This window comes from Nycticebus coucang, chromosome 18 (assembly GCF_027406575.1).
Source record: "Nycticebus coucang isolate mNycCou1 chromosome 18, mNycCou1.pri, whole genome shotgun sequence".
In the NCBI taxonomy this organism is placed as follows: Eukaryota; Metazoa; Chordata; class Mammalia; order Primates; family Lorisidae; genus Nycticebus; species Nycticebus coucang.
Window position 1 is genome coordinate 27,882,355 of NC_069797.1, and position 18,008 is coordinate 27,900,362.

General features: G+C 46.1%; 1 protein-coding gene and 1 pseudogene across 5 annotated transcripts in view; one reads left to right on the forward strand and one right to left on the reverse strand.

Moving 5' to 3' along the window:
- RAP1GAP2 (RAP1 GTPase activating protein 2) overlaps positions 1-18,008 on the reverse strand; it is a 261,007-nt gene that overhangs the window by 189,147 nt on the left and 53,852 nt on the right. The gene's annotated exons all lie outside the window — the stretch shown is intronic.
- LOC128570407 (zinc finger CCHC domain-containing protein 9-like) lies at positions 16,462-17,361 on the forward strand (annotated as a pseudogene).

Sequence of the window (18,008 nt, forward strand, 5' to 3'; positions counted from 1 at the left end):
GTATTAATTTTGTAGACAAAAGATAAATATTATCTATGTTTATAATGCAAATGCATGTAAAAGCACCTTGGGAGTGATCTGTAAGTGGCCTCACTTGCTGAGCTGATTTGGGTCCCTGCTGCTCTCCGGGAAACCAAATAACAGAGCATGACAATCACCAGAGGGGCAGAGAGGAGCCAGCCCCTGAGTGGTGCTCTAACCCCCACCAGAGAACCTCTCTGTGGCTCCCCTTTTTTCCTCCTCACTTGTATGTATTTGTTACAAGCAAGAGTTTTTAGCAAGACTGAGGCACTGCCCTGAGTGTCTGACCTAGGATTTACGTGGCCAGTGTGCTAAAGGTGGGAGCCAGGACCGGATGAGGCAGGGGCACCGGCTCCACCTCTGATTCAACCACATGCAGACCACCGCGTGGACTGGAGATTCTGCCAGGGGTTGCTGGCTCACAGGCCTGGTCAACCAGAAAATTCATAGGTTGGAGCCCTATCTCCCCCAGATTCCCGGTAGATTCTAATCTATTTCCCTTTTTATCTGAACTTATCCCTTTCTTTGATCGGTTCCTTAAGAACTCCAGGCTGGATATTCCTTTCCGGAGGGAAAACGCCCCTATTAGTAGGTTTATTCAAAGACTTTCTGCTCAGCCTCCTACAGCCTCCTTCTCTACAGACTCTGGACTCTAACTCATTGATGTGTTAATGATCTTTCCCACCCTGACATTAAGTCCTTTTAGCCTAAAAGGCAAACACAAAGCTGATCTTCATTGTTGACACAGCTTTGCCCAGCCCAGAGCTGTGAGCCTTCCTGCTAAGCAACTGCCTGTCTGCAATTTGCAAGCTTTCTATCCAGCTTGCTTTCCGGGGCCTTGCCACCCTGTCTGTTAGGAAAGTTCCTCCTGCTGTCCAGCCTGCATCGCCCCTGTGTAATCAAAGCCCTTCTTTGTAAGCAACACTGTCACCACTCCTAGGGCAAAAACTTCAGTTCCCACAATCCCAACCCTCCCCTAATTCCCAAAGCAGCTTCAGAAACTACGCTGGCCATTTTCCTTTCACCCTGAGGCTCCAGGCTCTTCCTTTCCCTTTTTTCCTCTACTCCCCCCTCCCCCACACACACACACACTCACTAGATATCACAAGGTAGGATGGGGGGGCACCTGAGTCACAAATGAGGGTTCACAGCTGATAATTAAAGGACCAAAGTGTTTCAATAACTTCCTTCTTTTGAATGCATCAGATTAGTTCCAAGAATCAGACTGAGCTGTGGCATAAAAACCAACTGTCACACTTTCCCAGCAAGGGAACGCGTGGGGAAGGGTATCTAAGACTATGCCCAGTCAGGCCAGCCTTCACACGGGCCCCTTTCAGTGAGGGGAATTGCTCTCTTTGTGATGCTGGAAAGCAAAGCTCTTCCTCCCTTTCTTGGAGAGCCCGAACCAGAAATAGTCTCAACCCACCCAGCCTTGCAAGGCAGTGGAGAGGGATGCAAGTGGGGGGTCAGTGCAGGCAGACATGTAGTGCAGCCTAAACACCCAACAAGGAAATCATCTGACCGGTTTTCTTCAGCTTAGACCTGTCCCGAAAGAATGTCACCTCCCCAGGGAGGCCTTCTTTGACTGCTCACCTAAAGTACGTACACCCTCTTGGTTACTCTGCCCCTAGCACCTGGAATAGCATTATTCCGGTTTGAGGTTTGGGGTCAGTTTTTAAATTTTCAGTGTGCTTATTTGTTGGTCTGTTTGCCCCCACTGGAATGCAAACTCCATGGGGGTAGATATGTACATCTTGGTTACCACCATTCTCTCAATAAATACTACGGGAGAAGCATGAATCCTATGTACTCAATTTTGATATGAGGACAATTAATGACAATTAAGGTTATGGGGGGGGAAGGAAAAGCAGAGAGAGGGAAGGAGGGAGTGGGGTGGGACCTTGGTGCGTGCCACACCTTCTGGGGCCAAGACATGATTGCAAAAGGGACTTTACCTACCAAATGCAATCAGCGTAACCTGGCTTATTGTACCCTCAATGAATCCCCAACAATAAAAAATAAATAAATAAATACTATGGGAAGGAAGGAGGGGAATAAATACTATAGGAATGAAGAGAGACAGAAGGAAGAGAGAGAGAGAGAGAGAGCAAAGAAGGAGAATGATACGTTTGAGAGTCTGAGCTATGCAGCTTTCTCTCTGGTGACCAGTGTCAGGCAGTGCTGGTGCTTGTTCTATCTAACGTTACCTCTCCCAGGTCCAGTTTGGAGTAGCTACACCAGCTCATCCATTGACTTCTACCTTCTTCCCTTCCTCATCTGGAATTCAGAAGACAAGCAGAGGGCACAGTCTGTCCCTGTGTGGAATAGTGCTCTGCCCCCTTCTTTGGTCATCTGCAGAGAAATCCCAAGAATTCTGTGGCCCAGTACAGGTCACCACCCCAACTATCCCAGGAAAAACTCCAAGGCCCTGCTCGCCCTGACGCAGAGTCACTTCAGCATTTCATGGTGTGCAAGGACTTTCACACCTAGTGTGAATACACTCAGCCTTGTGGAGAAGAAAAATGAATCTCATCCTCATTTGCTCAAGGAGTAAACCAGGACCTAGAAAGGTTTGCTCTCCCTTCTAGGATCACGCAGCTACTAAGAAGCAGAACATGAGGGCAGCACCTGTGGCTCAAAGAAGTAGGGCGCCAGCCCCATATACTGGAGGTGGCGGGTTCAAACCCAGCCCCAGCCAAAAAAAAAAAGCAGCAGCAGAACATGATCCCAGATACAAAGGGTCCCGGTAGACACTGATCTTGCAAATCCAAAATGAACAGGACTGGAGGCCCCAGGAGACTCGAAGCTGACTCAGCCAATCAGAGGCTCACCCCGTGCCTGTCACCAGATGAAGCGGAACCTGCTTTTCCGCCTGCTGTGTACCCAGGTCCCTTCCTCTTGTTGACAACATCTTGATTTTCTCTTGGGGAGCACCCTGATGACACTGTTGGTTTTGTGATTGAGGTGGGACTGTCCCTCTCCCAGCCTACCCACCCTAAGCTCTGGGGTGGGTACATGGTACAGGCCTGGCCAATCCACATGTTCTATTCACCAGGCCACCTCAACTGCTTCAGGAATGCACACATAAACATAGCTGGTCCAGAGACAGTGAACACCTAATTTTTACAGGCACCATAGAAAGAAGCAGCTTGGGCAGTACCTGTGGCTCAGGGAGTAGGGCGCCAGTCCCATATACCGATGGGTTCAAACCTGGCCCCAGACAAACTGCAACAAAAAAAAAAAAAGAAAGAAAGAAAGAAAAGAAAAGAAGGAAGGAAAGAAGGAAGAAAGAAGCTTAATAATACCTACTGAGGGCCAGGCACAGTGGCTCAGGCCTGTAATCTAGCATTCCGGGAGGCTGAGGTGGGAAGATTGCTTGAATTTGGGAGCTCGAGACCAGCCTTAGCAAGAGACCCTGTCTCTACTAAAAATAGAAAAATCAGGGCGGCGCCTGTGGCTCAGTCGGTAAGGGCCATATATACCGAGGGTGGCGGGTTCAAACCCGGCCCTGGCTGAACTGCAACCAAAAGAAATAGCTGGGCATTGTGGTGGGCGCCTGTAGTCCCAGCTACTCGGGAGGCTGAGGCAAGAGAATCGCTTAAGCCCAGGAGTTGGAGGTTGCTGTGAGCTGTGTGATGCCATGGCACCCTACCGAGGGCCATAAAGTGAGACTCTGTCTCTACAAAAAAAAAAAAATAGAAAAATCAGCCAGGTATCATAGCAGGGGCCTGTAGTCCCAGCTACTCAGTAGGCTGAGATAGGAGGATCACTTGAACCCAGGAGTTTGAGGTTGTTGTGAGCGAGGCTGACGCCGTGACACTCTAGCCTGGGTAACAGAGTGCAACACTGTCAATAATATAACAATAGTAATTCCCACTGAGGTTTCCAAAGTGGCAGCTTGGAGCTGCCTGTAGCTGTCTTGTAACATGAGAGGAGAGGTACCTGTGGATGAGCCAAGAGACAGAGACCAACAGGCTGACGATACTGTCTCACCCACCTGGATCCAGGCGATCCGAAAGCCAGTTTTATATATATATAATACAAGAATTTTCCTGGGTTTCCTTTCTACCTTTTGCAATTTTTTTTTCTTAAGCCAATTAGAGTTAGGTTTCTGCCACTGGTAACCTAGTTAGTTAACATGGTGAACCTCTACCCAATGGGGAGGGAAACACGTGAGGGAGGAATTTCTCCCTTCCACTTTGCTGTTAGCAAGCAGGCCACTCATTTTATCTTCCTTCAGTAAAGTCAAGGACTATTCAAGGAAAACGTTGAAAGAAAAAAAAAAGAAACATTCAGACAAATTCAAAATGTGGGACATTTTATAAAACATCTTTGCCAGGTCTGCTGTTCTACATTTAAAGAGACAAAAGGATATGTGACAACTAAGTACAATGAGTGTCCATTAACAATAAGTTAATAGGGCGGCGCCTGTGGCTCAGTCGGTAAGGCGCCGGCCCCATATACCGAGGGTGGCGGATTCAAACCCGGCCCCGGCCAAACTGCAACCAAAAAATAGCCGGGCGTTGTGGTGGGCACCTGTAGTCCCAGCTACTCGGGAGGCTGAGGCAAGAGAATCGCTTAAGCCCAGGAGTTGGAGGTTGCTGTGAGCTGTGTGAGGCCACGGCACTCTACTGAAGGCCATAAAGTGAGACTCTGTCTCTACAAAAAAAAAGACAAAAAAAAAACAATAAGTTAATAATAAAATACGCAGTCCATACTCAAATTTAGGGACAACTGGAGACATCTGGATATGGACTGCATAATAGATTATATTATTAAATTAATACAAATTTTATTATATGTGTTAAGAGCATTTTGGTTATGTCAGAGAATGACATTATTTTGAGGAGACACTTGCTGAATATTTAGGTGTGAAGTGTCGTGATGTCCGAGACTTACTTTTTCTATCTTACTACCATGATGCAGAGAAAAAGAGAGAAAACTAGGGCAAAATGTGAAAAGTTGTGAATTTAAGTGAATACAGGTTGTTACCTTGTACTTGTTTTCTAGTTTTTGTGCATGTTGGTAATTTTCAAAATAAAAAGTTGAAAACAAAGGCACCCTCGCCTAACCCTGCACTCAGATCTTCATATATATTTATGTACACCTGCCACAACCCTGCATATACACATGTGCACACAGACCAAAGCCACGGATAGGACCCTTCAAACCACAGCCTTAACTCCAATAGCTAACAGCATGGAAACCAACACCAGGCTCTGGCTAGTTTGGTCTCTACGGAGCATGGGGTACAAGATAGAAGCTTTATCTCTGTCAACTAAAATAATCCTTTCATAACAACCTAGACCAGGTGCAGTAGCTCGCACATGTAAATTTAGCACTCTGGGAGGCCGAAGCAGGAGGATCACTTGAGGCCAGGAGTTTAAGACCAACCTGAGCAAAAATGAGACCCCATCTCTACTAAAAATAGAAGAAATTAGCCAAGTATAGTGACCGATGCTTATAGTCCCAGCTACTCAGGAGGCTGGGGCAAGAGGATCTTTGGAGCCCAGCAGAGGATGCTGGAACCTGAGATGGTACTATTGCACTCTAGCTCAGGTTACAGGGCAAGACCCTGTCTCCAAAAAAAAAAAAAAATCTCTACAGCGAGCTCTTCTGCTCTTTTATGCTATCTGTCATCTGTCATCTGTCATACTGTCCAGTTTTCCCTTCTCAGTTCAAGGCTTAGTTGGAACTGTCAGGGAGGTCGTAAAGCCAGGGCCGCCTGCTGGAGGTGCTGAAGGGGAACCAGGCTGGGCCCTGGCAGGTGGGTCTGAGGGATCCTGGAGCTAAGGGTTCCTGGGAACATTCCCTGCTGAAGGGTCACTATGCCAGCCCCAGTCTTTCATGGAGAACCGAAGCCACAGGAAGGAGGGGGAGGCTCTGAGTAAGAAAGAATAGCTCCCTGATCCCAACTCACCACTCTCTCCCTCTGAGCTACATCAGGAAAGCAAGTCATTAATCTTAGAGACAGGAAGCAGCTGCCCCAGGGAGTGACAGGGAGAGGGAGGAGCAAAGATTGAGAGCAAAATAGAGAAGTAAAGGGACAGGAGAAAGACACAGACATCCAGAAATGGGGAGGGCATGGTCACCTCCGGGGAGGAGAGGAGCAAAGAAATGCCGAAAACAAGACCCATGGGGAGCAGAACAGTCAGGAAACCATTACAACTGCTCTTCTGCCCCTAGCTCCCACCCCTCCCTCACCCCAGGGCAGAGGAAGGGGGCAGAGCCTATCAGGAGTCCACTTTGGGAGTCACAGCCTGAGCCCAAGGCACCTGAGGGCCGATTTGTGTTCCAGTCCATGTCCAGTCCTGGACTAACAGTGCCACCTGCTGGCACAGGGAGGATTATCTGTACTCCCTGCCTGCACAGGACAAGGCTAACCCACCTCCCGCCACCTGTCCCACCCACCCCCACCCCACCTTCCTAGACTGCTCTCAGGGGACTTCTTCCTCATCTTCACACCTACCAGGGCTTTCCTACTGCCTGGAATGCTCTTCCCCCCATATCCTCATGGCCGGCTCTTCCCTTAGGTCCCCTCTGAAGTGTCACTTTTTTTTTTTTTTGAGACACAGTCTCACTTTGTCACTCTCTGCAGAGTGCTCTAGCATCATAGCTCACAGCAACCTCCAACTCCTGGGCTCAAGCTATTCTCTTGCCTCAGCCTCCTGAGTAGCTGGGACTACAGGCGCCTACCACAACACCAGCTATTTTTAGAGACGGGATCTTGCTCTTGCTCAGGCTGGTCCCAACCTGTGAGCTCAGGCAATCCACCCACCTCGGCCTCCAGAGTTCTAGGATTACAGGTGTGAGCCTTGGCGCCTGGCCCTCAAGTGTCACTTCCATGCAGAGACTGTTCTGACCACCCACCTCATGTCGGCCCCAGTCCACACCTTTGTAACCTCACTGCTGTTCCTACACAGCACTGACCACCATCTGCAGCCTTCTGAATTCTTTGTTCTGTTCCTCTTTGCCCTCATCCCCACTGGAAAGTACCACAGGCCCGGCAGGGTCTGAGCTGTCCACCATTGCACGGGTGCACTCACAGCAGGCTTTGGCACCCAGTATTGACCAGAGAATGATTCTGTGTTCATTCAGCCTAGCTCTCCAAGAACCAACTTCAAACTCCATAGGGATGATTCTCAAGCTCTTCAAACTCACCTGTTCAAGACCAAAGTCATTATCTTCCCCCATTCCCACCCCCACCCCACAAATTGGGTTTCCCTTCCACATGACTACTTTGCAGATCCCCTGGGCATGAAACTCCAGTTTCCACGAGAGCCCTTTACATGGGACCAGATTCCCTTGTCTGAGGATCCCACCTTTCCAGGGCCCCAGCCAGGCCCTCCCATCCAGGCTAGTCCACCTTGGGGTTCAGCCCCCACTCCTCCTCAGGAGCACAGCAACCATTCCCTCCCTAATCCATCCCAGGACCCCCAAAACTACCTTCTCAAGGCACTGAGGAAATAAGTGGGCCCCCCATCCCACTCTTCTGGGGCACCTGTCACTGCCTCGGCACCACATTCAGACCCTCCCTGAGCAGTCCTGACACTCGCCTCTGTGCTGTTCCTGCCATGTCCCTCCATCCATTTCTGGAACCCTAACTGTTTTCCACACGCCCCAGACACTGCCCCATGCACCCCAAACCTTTGCCCTTGCTGTCTCCTCAGTCTGAAATTCTTCCTCCAACCCTCTCCTCATCAGGGATTCCTTTTCAACCTTCAAGGACCACTTTCCTTTAGGAAGCCATCCCTGATACCATCAGGAAGTCACTGCTTTTCCCATGTCTCTACCACATTTCCTTTGCAAATGACTTAAATGTCCAACTCCTCCAGGGAGTGTGAGCTCCTTGGATGCAGGGACCAGACCCAGTCACACCTACCCACTCCATCGTCAGTAACAGCTTCAGTCATGAGCACTAACTCTGTGCCAAGGATGGTGCCAAATACTTTCATATTATCTCACTTAATCTTTTTTTTTTTTTGCAGTTTTTGGCCGGGGATGGGTTTGAACCCGCCACCTCCAGCACATGGGGCCGGTGCCCTAGTCTGTTGAGCCACTGGTGCCACCCCATCCTATGAAGTAGGGACACTACCCTGGTCATCTTCACTGTCTATACAGAGAAAGAGAGGCTCGGAGAGGTTCAGGGGGCTGCCCGAGGTAACCTCAGTAGTGAGCGGCAGAGGCAGGATTCAACAAAAGGACCCCTGACACGGAAAACAGTGGCTGGCTTAAAGTAGAAGCTAATGAATATTCATTAGATAAACCAACAGCTGCATTTCTCCTGCCTCTGACCTCAGTGTAGCCAACAGTCAGTCAAAGGCTCATATAAACACTCATGTTCTTCCTTTCTCTACTCCGATTCTGACCCAGTTATAACAGCAAAGTTTCTTCTCCTATCTTCTCCCTTCTCCTGTCCAGACTGGTAAGCCAAAAAACAACCCTGCCGTGACAGGTTAGAGAAGTGCTATTGATAAGCCTATGTTTAAAAGTTTTGGGGGTGAGATTGGACACCGTATGACAGTGGTCTCCAAGCTTTTTGGCACCAAAAACTGATTAGGAGGCACCAGGCACCTGGTCGGGGAGAAGGTGGAGCTCAGGCATTTATACAAGTGATGGGGAGTGGCTGGTGACTATAAATAAGGATGAAGCCACTTTGCCACCACTCATCTCCTACTGTGCAGCCTAAGTTTCATGGCAGATGATTATTTCGTAGCCAGGAAGGGGAGGATGGGGGAGGCAGCCATATAGTGAAATTCCTCTAAGATTCCGAGTGTTCCCTTTAGAACCACTACGGGTGTCTCCCCCAGCGTCTTCCTCCTTCTCTCTGGCCAAGCCTCTTTCCTTCTGCTCAGAATTAGTGACCAATAAATATACTATTTCTTACTCAGTTTTCTTGGTTCCCCACTCTGTTCACTCAGGAATTCCCCAGTGATTACTCTGTATTCTTTTCAGCAGTCGTATTGGTCACAGGGCCATTCAGGGATTGCCTCTTTTGACCTCGGGTGGATGGTGTGTGATCTGTGAGTCCTGGACAGCTGGCCCAGAGAGGAGCATGTGGGGTACTGCTACTCAAGAAGGTCCCGGAGCCACCTTCACTGCAGAGATAATAGTATATGCTCCGTATATGGCATGGACTCAGAATGGATTGTGAGACACCAAGAAAAAGATAAAGGAAGATGAAGGAAAATTTGTTTTTTCACTGAATCAGAATCCTAATGGTTTTTCTTTCCCAAACATTTACAAATTCCCAAATCCACACCATTTGGGGGGACAGAGTATGCAGACTGAGGCTCCCCAGACAAAGGCTGGGTTCCAGTTTACTCTGAGAAACCTGGGCCCCGAGTGGGAGACCAAGTCCACATAAGACATCAGACATGACCTCTGAACACAACCTTCCCAGTCTCACATGGCCAGGAAAAAACACAGCCCGAGGAAGGAGGGGACCCATCCTATTCGCTGGCTGATAGGGTTTCAACAACAGAACCTGGAAATCCCTGGTTCAGGTTTAAACAAGAGAAGTATCAGAGGTCAGGTATCAGGAAGCCAGGCCTACACCATCCTCTACCCCATAACACTGGATCCAGCAGAGCCACTCCTGTTTACAGCTTTTTACACTCTACCAAGAGATTCTCCCCATGTCTGAGCCTTACATCCCAGGAGAGCAGCAATCATCTCTCCCCCCACCTGACCCCTCTGTTAGAACATGCACCCCTACCCCAGCACCAGGATCAGGCCTCAGAGGGACCAGCAGCATGTGTGTGTGTGTGTGTGTGTGTGTGTGTGTGTGTGTGTGTGTGTGTGTGTGTGTGTGAGAGAGAGAGAGACAGAGAGAGAGAGAGAGAGACTGCAAGGCACCAGTCTGCCCTTCCATGCCTGGGACTGGCCATGTGGGGCTGCACATGGTCCTGGACCTGGGTGCCTGTGCTCGGAGTTAAATGTACATAGAGCCCATCCTGGCTGGAGGCCAGCTCTGACTCTCTGACTGGTACCAGTGTGTGATCCCTGCACCTTGGCTTTTTTTTTTTTTTGACAAAGCCTCACTTTGCTGCTCTGGAAAAATCACAATGATGTGATTGTAACTCACAGCAACCTCAAACTCCTGAGCTCAAACAATCCTCCTGCCTCAGCCTCCTGAGTAGCTGGGACTACAGGCACCCACCACAACATGAGGTGTTTTTCTATTTTTAGTAGAAACAGGCTGGTCTGGAACTCCTGAGCTCACTCTTGCTCAGGCTGGTCTTGAACTCCTGAGCTCAAGCAATGCACCCTCCTCAGTCTCCCAGAGTGTTGGGATTACAGGCATGAGCCACCATGCCTGGCCCCTGAGCCTTGGTTTCTTCCATTTAAGAACAGGAGCCACCTCACAGGACAGGTGTGAGGATGGAATGAAGTAACACAGTGAGTACTGGGGAATTGGCAGCCATTTTGTTGCCATTACAACATAATGTGGCATTGACCACGTCTCTGTGTTTTTAGAGGACTGTGTTTCTGAGACAGCAAAGAGATGAGGTCTCGCAGATATAACTGTGAGATGAGCAGATATAACTGTGTATGTGACCCCGGGTGAATCTGTGTGGTCACATTTGGATCCATGGGTATAAATGTGGGAGACGCCAGGCCCCACAGCATATTACATTTGAACTGGATGTGGACTGTGGGCCTGGGAAACTCTCAATGTGGCAGTTCTCTCTACTCTTGTCCACAGGCCCGGGGAGGCTGAGCTCCCAGCTGCCATAGATACCAGTTTGTGGCCACCTCCTTGGCGCCACCTAGTGGGGCTTAAGGAGCATTCCTGCACATGAAACAAACCACGTGCTATAGAACCTCCCAGTTTGTCCAGGCCTTGGAAGTCCTCAGGGGAGGTCTAGCCTTCGGATCTCTGAGCAGTGCTGTCAGCCAGAACTTTCTGTAATGATAGAAATGATCTGTAATTTCGGCACCTATGTTGCTCAGTACCGTAGCCACCAGCTACATGTGGGTATTGAGCACTTGAAATGTGGCTAGTACAACCGAGAAACTGAATTTTTAATTGCACTTAATTTAAATTGACTAGTCTGGAGGACTGTCTGAGTCCTGAGATCCAGCTGTACCTCAAGCCAGATAGACAAGCCCCTGGACCTCCCAGTTACAGAAACAAAGATACCCCCTTTTAAGTTAGGCTTCTTTGAAACAGGTTCTGGCCACTTCCACAAAGAGTCCAGGCAATAGTATATATGATGACCAGCTGACCAACTGGATCCTCTTTTAGGGAGCATGAACACAGAACACACTCATAGAAGGCAACAGGAGGCAATGGAAACCTGCTACAGAGGATGAGAGGGACTACCAGGCCACACCCAGGCAGTGCCCCAGTTCCCTGGGGTGCTATACACCCTAACCCTGGAAGAGCTGGATCCAGCCTGACTGAGGAGCTACAGGGGACTTTTCTATGCATCCTTACTACAGGCACAAGCCTGGGTTTGGAAACAGACAAACCTGCTTCAATTCGCAAATTACCAGTTGTGTGACCTTAAGTAAATAAAAGCCTCTGTGAGCATCATTTCTTTACCAGTCAAATGGGAATCCAATCAAATGTCTTGCAGGGAGGGGGTGAGGATCAAGATAACACACATAAAAGTATTTTACACAGTACAGCTGCAGAGAATAAGCACTTAAGTTTTTCTAGAATCATTATTATTATTACGTACAGCTTTATATTAAACCATCATCATGTAAGTTTTTACAATCTGAAAAAATCCTGGTTCATAGAATGATTATTGAAGCCACCCAGATGCCAGCTGTCCACTTTCCTCCCAAACCAAGTCTGTCAGCTTCCATGTTTTGCAGGCTCTAGTAGCATCCTGCAGACACCTGTCTGCTTCCACACCACCTACACTTGTTCTCTTGAGTAGATGCTGGTCCCTGTCCATCCACTTGTAACAGGATTCCACTGAGTCCAGGCACAGGGACCTTCCTAGGGAGCCTGATGGAGCCCTTCACTCCTCTGCTTATAACCTTCAACACTCTCACCACAGCTCAACAAATTAATGGACTCTCTAAAGCCTGACCTTCCAGGCTGCCCACTACAATCCACGCCCCCTGCTCTTTGGACTCAATCCCTCAGTCTTCCGAGACTCTAGCCTTGCCCATGTTACCTGAGCACACCTTGCTTTTTTTTACCTCTGAGCCTGTACATGATTCAACAGATGGGTCAAGGGACTCAGACAGGAACCCAGAAATAGACCTTAGGACATACAGAATGTAGTAGGGGAAATGAAAAAAAATCATTAAAGTCTAGGGCTAGGGTGGGGGCGTGGTGGCTCACGCCTATAATGCTTGCACTCTGTGGAGACCGAGGCAGGTGGATTGCCTGAGGTCAGGAGTTTGAGACCAGCCTGAGCAAGAGCGAGACCCCCATTTCTAAAAAAAAAAAAAATATGGGGGCAAGACATGATTGCAAGAGGGACTTAAAAAAAAAAAAAGCCAGGCATTGTGGCAGGCAGCTGTAGTCCCAGCTACTCTAGAGACTGAGGCAAAAGAATCTTGAGCCCAAGAGTTTGAGGTTGCTGTGAACTATGACGTCACAACACTCAACCCTAGGCAACTGAGTGAGACTTTGTCTCAAAAAATTAAATTAAATTAAGTTAAATTACATAATGAATAAAGTCCAGTGTTAAAACAATTGACTGATTATTTGGAAAAAATAAAATCATAATTTTATTTCTCATCTGTCCCTAAATTCCAGATGGATTAAAGAGTTAAATTTAAGAAGAAATAACACTGTTAAAAGAAGAAAAATAAAAGAATATATAGGCAACGATCAACTTTCTGTTGAAGAAGGATTTTTCTAAGCATAAAATACAAGTAACAAATAAAAAGACCAACAGATTTTACCACCTAAAAAGCTTACAACTTTCCATTAAAAAACAAGAGTCAAATTTTTAGGCAAGAGCAAATGGAGATCAATTATTTGGAAATAAAAAATGAACAACAAAGGAGTAGAAGCCTTGATAGGAAAAGAGCTCTAATGAATCAACAAGAAAAAGATGAACACTCCAGTAGAAAAACGGACAGCTAGTTAGCCAGGTGTTGTGGCACACATCTGTAGTCCCAGCTATTCAGGAGGCTGAGGCAAGAGGATCACTAGAGGTCAGGGGTTGGAGACTGCAGTGAGCTACGCTGTTGATGCCACTGCACTCTAACCCAGGGAAACAAAGCAAGACTCGAAAGGAAAGGGGAATGGAATGGAATGGAATGGAAAGGAAAGGAAAAGGAAGGAGTGCAGTGGCTCACACATATAATCTCAGCACTTTGGGAGGCTGAGGTGGGAGCATCACTTAAGGCCAGGAGTTCAAGACCAGCCTGAGCAATATAACAAGACCTTATCTCTACAAAAAGTAAAAGAAAAATGTTAGCTAGGTGTGATGGCCTGTGCCTGTAGTCCTAGCTACTTAGGAGGCTGAGCCAGGGGGATCACTTAAACTTAGAGACTGCAATGAGCTGTGATTATGCCTCTGCACTCCAGCCTGGGCCACAGAGAAAAGAAAAGAAAAATGGGTGAGAATCATTAAAAAATATTTTCTCAACAAAATTAAAAATAAATGAAACATTTACTTTTAGTGGTAGTCAAAGGAAATAAAGACACACACATACAAGATTTATATTCAAGGATATTTCTGCAGCATTATTTGTTTAATACCTGAAACTGAAAACAGTTAGTTTAATACCTGAACTGAAAACAATCTTAAGATCTAAAAACAAAGCAATGATGAAATAAATTATGGAACATCATAATCATAGGTGTTATGCAACATTTTAAATCATGTTTTTTAAAAATACCTAATGATGTTGAAAAATATTACTATGTAATAAATTTTAAAGGAAAGCTAAAAATGTATATAAAAGACTAAAGAAACACATCAAAATGATAACATTTTGGATGGTGGGTGATGGTGGTTTATTTTTTTAATCTGAATATATGTATTTTCTAAATTTTCTACAGTGAGCATATACTATTTTTATAATCAGAAAAAAATGCTATTTTTAAAAAAGGGGGGAAAAGTGCTCAGCGCCTGTAGCTCAGCGGCTAAGGTGCCAGCCACATACACGGAGGCTGGTGGGTTTGAACCCAGCCCGGGGCCTGCCGAACAACAATGACAACTATAACCAAAAAATAGCCTGGCGTTGTGGCAGGTGACTGTAGTCCCAGCTGCTCAGGAGGCTGAGGCAAGAGAATCGCTTAAGCCCAAGAGTTTAAGGTTGCTGTGAGCTGTGATGCCACAGCACTCTGCTAAGGGCAACATAATGAGACTGTCTCAAAAAATAAATAAATAAATAAAATTAAAAAGTGAGAAAAGACTGTACCAATATAGGAAAATGCTTGTGATAGACCACATTAATGTTTGTATAGTAAATAATAAGATAAAATCTGATCTTGTTGTTCAAATCAATGTGAAAATTAAATATCAGTGAGAACATGGGGAATAGGACTCACAGAATTCTCAAACACCCCAGGCAGGAGTGTAAATGATAAATGCTCTCTAGAGGGCAACTTGGAATCATCTAGCAGAGCTCCAACCCACAATTCCACCTCCAAATCCCTCCTCTGGTCACCCTTCATGAAAAAGCACAGAGTCAGGTGAGGAGACAGCCACTGAAAACACTTCTTGCAATGTCAGAAAATAGAAACAATAGGGTGGCGGGTTCAAACCCAGCCCTGGCCAAACTGCAACAAAAAAAAGAAAGAAAGATATAACCAGGGCTCGGCACCTGTGGCTCAAGCAGCTAAGGCGCCAGCCACATACACCTGAGCTGGCGGGTTCAAATCCAGCCCAGGCCCACCAAACAACAATAACGTCTGCAACCAAAAAATAGCCGGGCGTTGTGGTGGGCAACTGTAGTCCCAGGTACTTGGGAGGCAGAGGCAGGAGAATCGCTTGAGCCCAGGAGTTGGAGGTTGCTGTGAGCTGTGATGCCACAGCACTCTACCCAGGGCGACAGCTTGAGGCTCTGTCTCAAAACAAAAAATAAATAAATAAATAAATCTTACATGGCAATTAAAAAACAGAAACCATGACACCATGGATAGATTATGAAAACCAAATGCAGGGGCACAAAAGCAGAACTATCATAGTAACAACGAACACATCTGGTGCACACAATATCCCCCCGCTGTTTTCAGCCTATCTAGTCCCCAAAATAACCTTACAAAGGAGGCTTTAGCTTTTACTATTAGTCCCATTTTATAGATTAGGAAATTGAGGCATATAGAGATAGTAACCTGCCTGAGGTCTCACAGCTGTTAAGTGGCAAGGTCAGAATCTGAACCCAAACAGCTTGATGCCAGAACACTACCTCACACAAATTCAAAAGGACATCATGTGTGTCATATTTTACTACACACAAAAAACTCTGTTTCTAGATACCTGTGTATGATGTGACAGTATTAAAAACATGGGCTGAGAGAAAATGCACCAATTTCCTGATAGTGGCCAGAGTGGAATGGGGGCCAAGAAGAAATGATTACAAGAACTTAACTTGATCTGTCATTTTTTTTTTTTTTTTGAGACAGTCTCCATCACCCTGGGTAGAGTGCTCACGGCAACCTCAAACTCTTTGGACTCAAGCAATTCTCCTGCCTCAGCCCCCCAAGTAGCTGGGACTACAGGTACCCACCACAACGCCCAGCTTGTTTTTCTATTTTTAGTAGAAACCAGGTCTCAGCTTGTGCTCAGGCTGGTCTCAGAACTTCCGAGTTCAGGCTATCCACATACCTCAGCCTCCCAGAGTACTAGGATAACAGGTGTGAGCCACTACACACCTTTTTTCTTTCTTTTTTCTTTTTTTTTTTAGAGACAGAGTGTGGCATCACAGCTCACAGCAACATCCAGCTCTTGGGCTTAGGCGATTCTCTTGCCTCAGCCACCCGAATAACTGGGACTACAGGCGCCCAGCACAACGCCCAGCTATTTTTTTGTTGCATTTGGCTGGGGCTGGGTTTGAACCTGCCACCCTCCCTATACGGGGCCGGCGCCCTACTCACCAAGCCACAGGCACCGCCTTTTTTTTAAACTAAAAAAAAAAAAAAAAATTCAAAAAGTTAAACATAAAATTACAATATGATCCAGAAGTTCTACCTCAAGTGAGTTAAAACCAGAGACTCAAACAGGTATTTGTACACCCATGTTCACTGCAGCATCATTCCGAACAGCCAAAAGGTGGAAACAACCCAAATGTCTGTCAACAGATGAATGGATAAACGAAATGTAGTATAATACATACATGGAATATTATTCAGCCTTAAAAAGGAAGGAGATCTGACACATGCTACAACATGATGAACTCAAGTGAAGTAAGTCAGAACAGGACAAATGCTGTAAGATTTCACATATATGAAGTTTGTAGCATAGTCAAATTCAGAGGCAGAAAGTAGAAGGATGCAAAACTCAGCTGCTCTGGAGGATCCGTGCGCGATTGCTGAGGTACATCAGATCCCGCTATGACGAGGTGGGCACGCGTTACTACCACACGTAGTAAGAGACCCTTGTCTGCAACACCATGGGAGGACATGAAGAAGCAGTCCTGTGAGGGAACAAGCCAAAACCTACCAAAGCATAAACAAGTTGGAACCAAGAGGCTGTCCCTTAAAAATGATGCACCCCAAGCAAAACATAAAAAGAACTAAAAGAAAAAAGAATACTTAAATGAAGATGTGAATGGATTCATGGAATACCTAAGACAGAACTCACAGATGGTTCACAACGGGGAGATTATAGCATCAGACCTTCAGGAAGTAAGGGAAGAAATTGCAGTTGCTTTAAAGAAAGACAGTCGACGGGAAGGATGACGAGTAAAAAGACAAGCAGCAAAGAAAAATGCAATGGTATGTTTCCATTGTAGAAAACCTGGTCATGGAATTGCAGATTGCCCAGCCGCCCTTGAAAATCAAGACATGGGCACTGGAATATGTTACCGGTGTGGGTCCACAGAGCATGAAATAACCAAGTGTAAGGCTAAAGTAGACCCAGCTGTTGGTGAATTTCCTCTGGCAAAATGTTTTGTTTGTGGGGAAATAGGACACCTGTCTAGATCTTGTCCTGATAATCCCAAAGGACTCTATGCTGATGGTGGTGGTTGCAAACTTTGTGGCTCTGTGAAACACTTAAAGAAAGATTGCCCTGAAAGTCAGAATTCAGATCGAATGGTCACTGTTGGTCACTGGGCAAAGGGAATGAGTGCAGACTATGAAGAAATTTTGGATGCACCTAAACCACAGAAACCCAAAACAAAGATACCTAAAATTGTTAATTTTTGATAACGATTTACTGGTTAGTTGCCAATTAGTTAGTTACCACCTCATTGCCACTTTCTAAACTGGGCCTACTTCACTAATTAGAGCTAGGCTCCTTGGAGCCAAATCTTTATTATAGATACATGATTTGAGGATACTCAAAAACAGTTTTCTTCATTCTCTCCATCAAAGAGTACTTCTATCGCTGTTTGGACAAAATTACTGAAAAAAAGAATGAGATGATTAAATTGGATTTTCTAAAAGAAAGTATTTTTAACAGATAGAACTTAGAGGTATCTAAGTGATTACATATCTGATTGTAACAGTCATCTTTTTAAAAAGCAAAATTATGTATAAATGTAAACCACCCCTTAATAAAGGGCATTGCTTGTTTTTGGAAATGAAAAAAAAAGAAAGTAGAAGGGTGGTTGCCAGGGGCTGGGGGAAGGAGAAATGGGGAGCTGTTGTTTAATGGAGCAGAGTTCTAGTTTGGGATGATGAAAAAGTTCTAGCAATAGTGGTGACAGTTGCACAAATTGTAAATGTACTTAATGCTGCTGAATGTGATATGAAAAATGGTTAAAATGGTAAATTTTGTGTTATGTCTATTTTATTACAATAAGAAAAAAAGTTTGTCGACAGCCGTCAATTCCATGTCATGAGCACCCAGAGGTTTGCCGTAGCACCTCAGCGCAGACGAGGATGTGGAAACAAG